Consider the following 11,370-nt stretch of genomic DNA (forward strand, 5'->3'; position numbering starts at 1 on the left):
TACTGCAATGTTATGTCCAGGATTATGATCATTACTGGAGCTTATGAAAAGGAGATAACCACGTAAGACTACCAGTCACTGCTTATCACCATCTTAGCAAGTTGTATGAAACGTGACTAAATAAAACTCTCATCTGGCCGCCTACTGCTTGCTCATATAATTCGATATAAATAAACCCTACAACTGCTGACTATGAATGGGACTGGCTATTGATAACATACAAATTAATAAGTGTTTTTGGTTCAGCACTCAGAAAATACAGAACAATGCAGAAACCTTCAGCCATTCTATTGGAATCCAACATTGGACCAATATTTTGGATAAGAGGTGAAAAAAGGGATTCCTCAACCTCGGCTGGATGATCCTCTTCACCGTCATGCTGTGAACATCTTGCATTAATTTTTCCCCCCAGAGTATAATCATAAAAAGGTCTGTCGTGAGCAGGAGCTTAATGCTTTTTGCCTTTGTCACTTCACAAGCAGCAGATAGTTCTTCCAAACTGTGTTGAGCTATACTTGAATGAATCACCCTCACTGTCAATATTAGAAAGGGCTAGGCATTGTGTCAGTATAGTGGAAAACTTCTCAAATTCATCTTCAATCTGGCAGAATTCAACATTTTCAGAGTATGCTATTGTTTGCAGACCAAGAAACTCCTCACATGTAGTGACTTATATAGTATGTTTTTATATATCATAGTATATTTGTACGTCAAACATAGAAAAGTACTAATATAGAATAGCCTGAACTTTGTGTAATCCAGGAGAGGGCATATGAGGATATTAAGACTTTGTGTGACCCAGGAGAGAGCATATGATGTTACCAAAAGAGTTGATGCTGCAAGAAACACTCAGCCATAGCAGAAACAATGGTATCTGGGTATGAGAAGACACTGGGAAACACAGCCAAGTTAATGATTAACACAGCCATTGGTCAAAGTGACCGTATTCTGCTTAGACTGTTATATTTTATTTACTAAAAATGTATACTTTTATAATAAATGAGTTTAAAAAGTTTTTTTTTTTATTTTTTAAATGGACTAAAAGCCAGGTTTCCACCATTAAAAAGAAGTCAGAGGCTCTATGAAATAATGGTGGTAGCATGATTTTCCAATCTCTCCTGTTTTTGTTTTTTTTGCTGTATTTTGCCTTGCTGCCGTCAGACTCTTTTGAAACAAAGTTTGTCGTCTTGCTGTGAAAAACAGCCACATGCCGAGAATCAAGTACACCATTCTTTCATTGCTCCTTTGTTGTGTGTTTGTGTCGCTTGTAAGATGATGTCACGGCAGTAGAGGTGGCGCAACTATGACGATCAGTTTATAATCCCACCCGCACTAAACTGCAGTGGAAAAGAAAGCTCGGAAAAGTAAAGTCGAGTCGAGTCGAACCGTAATGTGCAGTGGAAAAGTGCCATTAGAGGTGCTTGATCATCACATCTATTTACTCTTTAAATGTGCTGGCCAATGTGCTGCTCATACTCTGTCTGTCTTGCCTGTCTTTCATGCACGCTGAGCAGGCACTCGTGATGCTGCCGCGGGGTGCACAAACCTCAAATTCCAGTGTCTGCAGCTGGGCCTGTAAAGCTCCATTCTGGCATCTCATATTCAGAGTTGTAACTTGAGATAAATGCCAACTATCAAAGACGGCTGTGTAGTGCATGCATATATACAGTCCTGATGGGTCCCCTTTGGTATTCAGGAATAGTTAGGCCAAACTAGGCCTGTTTGTCCTGCTCTCTCTTTGTGATTAGAATGGCACTAGTGGGCGGGGCCATGTGTGCGATGCTGTAAAGTAGGGGTGGTCATGTATTAATGGGTCCCCTTTAGTGGAAGTAGAGAACTAGGCATTTTGCAGCTTGGTTCCAATAAATGCTAGGGATGCCTCGATCGATCGGCCACCGATTGGTATCAGATGATATTCACATCCTATGACTCGATTGGTGATCTGTAATGTGTCCGATCTCTTAAACCGCGGTGACAAGAACATCTGTTATCGCCGATTTGTATTGGCAGTAAAAATCCTGATCGGAGCATCCCTAATAAATGCTTTTATTGCATTGGGGATCAAGTTTTGAGTTCTGAAATTTACAGTATGTTTTTATAGTAGAAAGATCTCTTACATGTCAAAATATCATCATCATTCATCATCCAGAAAAGCTATTTGAAACAGGTAATAAAGCCCAAAATTCATCTATACACAGCAAATGTGGCATAGAAGCTGTATCTGCAGTGGCATTAAGTTGTATTTACACTGTTTAAAGGGACAGTACACACAAAAACTAAAATTCTCTCATCATTTACTCACGCTCATGATATCCCAGATGTGTATGACTTTCTTTCATCTGCACAACACGTTTGAAGAAAAACAGTAAAATATCTCAGTTCAGAAGGTCCTCAAAATGCAAGTGGATGGTGATCAGACTTTTTAAGCTCCAAAAAGAACAGACAGTCCGCATTAACGTCATCCATACGACTTCATTGGTTAAATGAATGTCTTCTAAAGAAAAACGATCGCATTTGCTGCGGAAAAGATCCATATTCAAGTACTTTTTAGCTATAAATCAGCGCTTCTGGTCAGCAGCAGTATACGCATTCACGAGAGGGCGGAGTCCACATTGTCTCTCGTGTGACGTATTCGCGTTGGCATGTTATAGACATAACCTCAAGTATTTCTCTCGGTTGAGACTTCCAGGAGGAGCACACAAACGCACCATTGTGAGTAAATAAACAGATACAAATACAGATCTAAACTAAAACTTATCATACAGCTAAGATATATTTCTATAAATGTATTCTGCGGAAGTCATGCACATCTGGGATGGCATGAGAGTGAGTAGATGATGAGAGAATTTTCATTTTTGTGTGAACTGTCCCTTTAATGTGACCTCTCTTCAGTGTAACTCCACCTTGCTCTCACTAGAGAGCAGCAGAAATGCAGTAAATTAGACATGGATGAAATATATTTGTAGTAAATTTCATTGATTGTTTGTGTTGTGAATCCACTCAAACATGGCTGTGGATTGAACTAATGTCTCATGAAAAGTAATAACTCATCTTTCAGCTTGTTCTGCCAAGAGCACTTAAGCTCAACAGCAGTGAACAAACATTCATTCATACGTGTGAAAATGACTGACTGTAATTGCACTTCAGAAGTTGAGGATGAAAAGAAGGATTAAGATAAAAACTGTAACGAATTTCTGATGATGGATCACATGCTTCAGGGCTGGGATGTGTCTTCAACGGCCAGACATCTGCCTTTAATTTACACTCATGACCTTATACATTCACACACACACACACACACACACACACACACACACACACACACACACTTCTCCTCACATTCCTGAAGAGAAATAAAACAGACACAATAGTTGACCTACTGTACGAGTATTAATTTAATGTGGATAGCGTATTAGTTCATTAGCTCTTGGAAGAATCTGATGAGTAATCCACAACAACGACCACATAAGAGATATTCACCCAGATCACGTCTCATAAACAAACGTGACTGACCGTTCACCTGACACAACAATAAGACTAAAACATTCTATGATGTTTCCCTGCACAAAGAAACACGTGTTTGTTATAATTAGAGGGTTTGGACACAAATCTCATAAGTCTACACAATTCAGCTAAATATGACCACACCTCCAGTGATTTAGAAGTTAAAGACATGTATGTGGGCGTTTCTTCAACTTCGGGAATTTTAAATACTGTGGAGTATTTTGTACGGTTTTGGGAAAAAATGGCCGACACTTTTTTCTAACTAAGGCTAATTTCATAGCTAACATTTTTGTATCCTAAGAACACAAAATAAAATCCTATTTACACACGTTCTGTATGATTTGACAAATTAACAGCTTGATTAGAAATGATACAATGGTACAATAATAAAAATATTCTGCTCATAAGGATATTTACCTTCTTCAAACTTCACTCGTCTCATATTTCATCTCAAGCACTGAAGCTTTTGACCACTTGGTTTACACTAACTTCTGAAAAAATTTATAAGGGGCGAAATTATTTAGAGAAATTACGCCACAATTTTTCACTCAATAAATATTGAAATGCTTAGTGTTTATTTAAAACTTTGTTTAGATGATCGTAGTTTTAAACATGTAATAATTAGTATTTTTAAAATGGATTTTCATAGTTTAATTTTGAAACTCTGGGCTAAAATATTACAATGTGCACATAAAAGGCATCATAAATGTACCAAAAAATAAATGATTACGGTCTGGTTAAAAATGTCCAAGTCAGCCCCCTAAACCTAACACAAGCCCTAAACCCAACACCACCCCTAAACCCAACACAAACCCTAAACCCAACACAAACCCTAACCATAACACAACCCCTAAACCCAACACAACCCCTAACCATAACACAACCCCTAAACCCAACACAAACACTAAACCCAACACAACCCCTAAACCCATCACAACCTCTAAACCCAACACAACTCCTAAACCCAACACAAACCCTAAACCCAACACAACTCCTAAACCCAACACAAACCCTAAACCCAACATATCCCCTAAACCCAACACAACCCCTAAACCCAACACAACCCCAACACAACCCCTAAACCCAACACAACCCCTAAACCCAACACAACCCCTAAACCCAACATATCCCCTAAACCCAACACATCCCCTAAACCCAACACACACCCTAAACCTAACACAACCCCAACACAACCCCTAAACCCAACACAACCCCTAAACCCAACACAACCCCTAAACCCAACACAACCCCTAAACCCAACACAACCCCTAAACCCAACACATCCCCTAAACCCAACACAACCCCTAAACCCAACACAAACCCTAAACCCAACATATCCCCTAAACCCAACATATCCCCTAAACCCGACACAACCCCTAAACCCAACACATCCCCTAAACCCAACACAACCCCTAAACCCAACATATCCCCTAAACCCAACATATCCCCTAAACCCGACATAACCCCTAAACCCAACACATCCCCTAAACCCAACACATCCCCTAAACCCAACACAACCCCTAAACCTAACACATCCCCTAAACCCAACACAACCCCTAAACCCTACACATCCCCTAAACCCAACACAACCCCTAAACCCAACACATCCCCTAAAGCCAACACAACCCCTAAACCTGACACAACCACTAAACCCAACACACACCCTAAACCTAACACAACTCCTAAACCCAACACAAACCCTAAACCCAACCCAACCCCTAAACCCAACACATCCCTTAAACCCAACACAACTCCTAAACCCAACCCCTAAACCCAACACAAACCCTAAACCCAACCCAACCCCTAAACACAACACATCCCCTAAACCCAACACAACCCCTAAACCCAACCCAACCCCTAAACCCAACACAAACCCTAAACCCAACCCAACCCCTAAACACAACACAACTCCTAAACCCAACCCCTAAACCCAACACACCCTAAACCTAACACAACTCCTAAACCCAACACAACCCCCAAACCCAACACAACCCCTAAACCCAACCCAACCCCTAAACCCAACACAAACCCTAAACCCAACCCAACCCCTAAACACAACACAACTCCTAAACCCAACCCCTAAACCCAACACACCCTAAACCTAACACAACTCCTAAACCCAACACAACTCCTAAACCCAACACAACCCCCAAACCCAACACAGCCCCTAAACTCAACCCTCACAGAAAACATTCAGCATTTTTACATTTTCAATAAACATTGTTTACTAGAAATGTCCTCATAACCCACATGTATAGCATAATACCCTTGTAATTACCAGTTTGTAACCTAAAAAAATTGTCCTCGTAAACCACATAAACATGCCCACACATACACACGTAAACATTTTGTACATTTCACCCACTGACAACTAACCGTCAAGTGAAAGTGTTTTCTGATTAATCACAAACATGAAAACGCTACCTCATGCTAACTCTGAAGACAATAATCAAACCAATAAGCAGAATTCAGTGACTGTGAACTGGGTGAAAAGCTTCATGTGTTGATGTGATTGTAGGTAATCCAGCATTGTTTTTAGTTTCAATAGGTGAAAAGTACGTCTGAGTGTATGTGAATGATGACGGTGCAGATATTTCATGGATGTTTCTCACGAATGTGGTATAACAAACTCACGGTGACTATAACAGAACTGCAGCAGGAGTTTTACTACAGAAAACAAACTGTCGAAACTCACATCACTGTGTGTTTACGGTGGAATGGTGTGAATTTTAGCATGGTGTTACTGTTTGTTTTAATCTTGTCCCAGGGCGGCTGAGCAACCTGTTTCAGTTTTCTCTGAGAGTGGTCACATCAAATCGCATTCCAGTTTACAAGATTAAAATATTTCAATACATTATAAATCTATTATCTACCTGCAGGAATTACTTCATGAGATGTCTTGAATGTCTGAAGTCTCTAGCTGAGTTTCAAAAGAGATCTCAACAATGTCTGAAACTGTGCTCAGAAGTCTGCAATCAAAAGTCAGAGATCTCACTGTGGACTCAAACATTTCTCATGAAAGAGACCAAACTATCTGAGCAATGATACTAACATTAAAGTAATGTTCTGGGTTTAATACAAGTTAAGCTCAAACAACCGTATCTTGTGGCTAAACTTTTGAAACAGTGAGTATTATAACGTTTATCGACTGGCCCCATTCACTTCCATTGTAAGTGCCTAGCTGTAATTGCAATTGGATATAACTTTACTCAGATAATGTAAGTGATTTTCATGTTTACGTGTATAATGTTTATGTTTTACATTTACCTTTATTAATTTGGCAGACACTTTTATCCAAAGTGACTTACAAAAGAGGAATAATACATCATAAGTGATTCATAAAGGAGACAGTAGTAATACAATTGCTGCATTACAAAGTTTCAGTTGGATCAGTAAAATAGTATCCAAGACAGATTAGAGTGCAACAAAAATAATATATATAATTTTTATGAGTGTATGGTCAAGTGCTCATGGATGTGTCTTTAGATGTTTTTTGAAGACAGAAAGGGAGACTGTTTCATACATGGTGTTGGGAAGGTCGTTCCACCAACGAGGTACAGTGAAGCCGAATGTCTGGGAAAGTGATTTGGTGCGCTTTGCCGATCGCAGGCTCCTGGTGGGAAAGTAGCTCTGCAGAAAATATTAAATTGAGTGACTTTTCTGTATGCCAGAGCCTTGAAATTGATACATGCAGCAACTGGCAGCCAGTGAAGAGAGACAAGGAGTGGTGTAACATGCGCTCTCTTTGGTTCGTTGAAGATCAGCCGTGCTGCTGCATTCTGGATCATTTGCAGAGGTCTAATTGCAATGAGAGGGTCTTATATCCTGATGTTGTAGAGTGTAAATCAACATGATCGTGCTGTCTTTGAGATGTGGTCTTTGATATTGAGTTGGTTGTCAATGGTTACCCCTAGATGTCTGCAAAACAGGTAGAGATTCAGGCTGTCAACGTGGGCTGGAAAGACAAGTAGAGATGTGTGTCATCGGCGTAGCAGTGGTAAGAGAACCCATGTGCTTGAATGATGGGTTCAAGTGATGTTGTGTATATAGAGAAGATAACTGGCCCAAATACTGAGCCCTGAGGTACCACAGTAATTAGCTGATGTGACTTGGACACCTCACCTCTACTGGCTACATTGAAAGACCTACCTGAGGTGTAGGACTTGAACCAGCCAAGCACAGCTCCTGTGATGCCCAGAGTAGAGAGGGTGGACAGGAGGATCTGATGGTTGACTGTGTCAAAGGCTGCAGATAGGTCCAGCAGATTAAGGACAGATGATCTGGATCTAGCTCTCGCCTGTCTCAGCGACTCAGTGACAGACTTTTGAAGCCTGACTGATTGTCATGTAGCAGTTGTTCTGTAAGAGATCTTATTGAAAACTACCCTTTTGAGTGTTTTCGCCATGAATGAGAGGAGAGAGACTGGTCTGTAATTTTCTACTTGTATGGGGTTATGCTCAGGATTTTTAAGCAGTGGAGTTACTAGAGCCTGCTTAAATGTGGTAGGAAAAGTGCCTGTAAGTAAAGATGCATTAATGATGTGTGTGAGTGCAGGTAGGATGGATGAAGGTGGGAAGGGATAAGGTCATGGGGGCAGGTAATCGGGTGGTTGGAGAGGAGTTTAGAGACCTCAGTGTCAGTCAGAGGAGAGCACATAGAGATGAAAAGCTGCATAAAGAAAATGGGTGTTTGAGAGTGTGTGGTAATGAGAATGTACTGCTGATGGCTGTAACCTTATCAGTAAAAAAAGTGGTGAAGACATTCTACGGTCAGCAAAGTGTCAGACGGTGGAGGTAGAGGACAAATGAGTGTTTTAAATGTCCTAAATAGGCTGCGAATGTCTGTGGTGTTGTTGATCTTGTAATGCTAATAGGATGTTTTTGCAGATTCAACATTATTAGAAAAGCCGCGCTGAGGTCAATCCTATGTTCACAATGAATGTCAGAGAGCCAGGGGTCATATGTGCTGGACTTGAGGAGAGAGGACAGATGATGTCTAGACCAGTTATTAAAGTGGATCATATCTTTAGCTGTGTTTATTTCCAGGGTGGAAAATACTTTTCGAGGGAAGAGAGGTAGAGACAGCAGTGGAAAGGTGGATGGGTGAGAGAGAACAGAAGTCATGGTGAATAAAAAACAGAGTATGTGGAGTATGTGTTAGAATAGATGGGAGTGTCATGTTGAATTGAATAAAGTAGTGAGTCGAAACATGTAAAGGATTAACAAGAACACTATTGGTGGTACAGTTATGTGTAAAAATTAGGTCCAGCTGGTTGCCCAAACTGTGAATTTCGGTAGTGCATAGCCTTTCTAAATCAAACGAGGCCAGAAGAACATGAAGTTCAAGGGCCCTGGGGCTTGTCTAGATGTATGTTGAAATCACCAAGAACGAAAACTGGGCTGCCATCTTTGGGGAAGGAGGATAGCAGGACATCCAGCTCCTCAAGAAAGTTTGCCAGCTGCTAACAGTGACATGGATTTTTGTGTTGCAATGTAGTGATAGTATGGAATTCAAATTAAGTATTGTTACATAGTGAGGGGAGTGGTGAAAATGTCCATTTGTTTGGAATGAGCAAACCTGTTCCCCCACCCCTACTGGAATGTTGAGAGAGAAGGAGAAGTTGTTAGAGATGGCAGAGGGTGTTGCTGTGTACTCTGGGGTTATCCACATTTCTGTCAATGGGAGGATGCTGAGGGCTGACAGCATGGAGAAGGCAGGAATGGAGTTAGCTTTATTCACAGCTGACTGGCAGTTCCAGAATCCAACTGAAAATGAGATCGCAGCATGTGCTGATGTGCAAAGTGGATGTAGCTTTTGTGGGTTGCGATGTGTCCTGCGTCTGCATCGTGTAAACTGTCTGTAACAAATAACAGAGATGTGCGATATGGCACATGTTATGTGGGGAGTAGACGTACAGGAATGACAAAGGATATATGCAAGGAAAAAGATACTGAAGTGCTATCTTTTCTATTTGCTCTGTGGACTCGCACAGGTAGACTGGCTGGACTTTACACAAGTAGGTCTTCACATGAGTGCTTCTACTTCTGCTGCCGCAGGTCAAATATGAACGCTGCTGTCGCACCATTAAGTGAAAAAAGTTTCAGGGTTGGGCAAAGATGACAAACGCAACTTCAGAACACTGTAAACAAACAACTCTAAACCTAGTAATGAATAATACTCTAAAACAAGTGAAACACTGTTACATACACACTTAAACAACGCAAGTTTAACGCACAGTAAACAAACAATTCTAAACCTAGCAATGGATACTCTTGACAGTACACAACTATTTGTTGTGTGTTTATCGACTGGCCCCATGTACTTCCATGGTAAGTGCCTCAATGTATACATGATTGTATATACCTTTACACACAAAATATTAGTAAGCAATTTTATCACAATAAAATAATGTGTACATGTTTAATGTTTAAGTCTTGTGGCTATACTTTTGAAACAATTTATATTTTAATGTTTATGGGCTGGCCCCATTCACTTCCAATGTAAGTGCGTAAATTGCCATTGGGTATAACTTTATACGGAAAAGGTTAGTAAGCGATTTTATAACACTTACATCATGTTAACATCTGCTGTATGTTGTTTATGTCTTGTGGCTATACTTTCAAGTCTGTATTTAAGCGTTTATGGATTGGCCCCATTCAATTCCATTGTAAGTGCCTCACTAACCTTACAAAAATCGAGAATTCATGGAAATTCGCTACTGATTATTTTCACATGCAAATGAACTTGGCAGCAAACTAAAAACAAATTGTCCATTGCTGCCAATACCAGTGAAGAGCTGCAAACCTCTGGCAAACATTTATGGTGAATCACAAGCTCATGTGCATGTGAAAACAATGAGTGGCAAATGTATGGCAAGTTTGCCAGAACCCAGATAAACAAGGGACTTGTCAAACTATTTGTAATTTTTTTTGGTAATCAACATTATGCCACAAATGCTGTCGATAAAGCTCAAAATAAATCGAACCTGGAACATTCCTTTAATTGTATAGCTCTATACTGTATGTCAACAATTGGCTCATTTGTGAATGTTTATTTCTCCTAAGGACATTTGAGGACTCCCAAGCAGACATGGTTAAACAAAATGTACTTTGAACAGTGACAAACACAGTTAAGGTGTTGATGTAAGGTGGAGACGTACTGATCAGCCACAACATTAACATTAACAAGTGAATAACATTGATTATCTCATTACAATGGCACCTGACAAGGGGTGGGATATATTAGGCAGAAAGTGAACAGTCAGTTTTTGAATTTCAAAATGTTGGAAGCAGGAAAAATGGGTAAGCGTAAGGATCTGAGCGACTTTGACAAGGGCCAAATTGAGATGACTAAATGACTGGGTCAGAGCATCTCCAAAACGGTCTTGTGGGGTGTTCCCATTATGCAGTGGTTAGTACCTACGAAAAGTGGTCCAAGGAAGGACAACTGGTGAACCGGCAAAAGGTTCATGGGTGCCCAAGGCTCATTGATGCGTGTGGGGAGCGAAGGCTAGCCCATCTGGTCCGAACTGACAGAAGGTCTACTGTGGCACAAGTCAAAGAAACTTTTAATGATGGCTACGGGAGGAATGTGTCACAACTCACAGTGCCTCACACCCTGCTGTGAATGGGGCTGTGTAGCCGCAGAATGGTCAAAGTGCACATGATGACCCCTATCCACAGTCGAAAATGCATACAATGGGCAGTCGAGCATTAGAACTGGTCCTTGGAACAATGGAAGAAGATTGCCTGGTTCGATGAATCAAGTTTTCTTTTAGATCATGTGGATGGCCGGGTGCGTGTGCATCGTTTACCTGGGGATGGGATGGCAGCAGGATGCACTATGGGAAGAAGGCGAAACCTTGGG

Source organism: Xyrauchen texanus, chromosome 12 (assembly GCF_025860055.1).
Source record: "Xyrauchen texanus isolate HMW12.3.18 chromosome 12, RBS_HiC_50CHRs, whole genome shotgun sequence".
In the NCBI taxonomy this organism is placed as follows: domain Eukaryota; kingdom Metazoa; phylum Chordata; class Actinopteri; order Cypriniformes; family Catostomidae; genus Xyrauchen; species Xyrauchen texanus.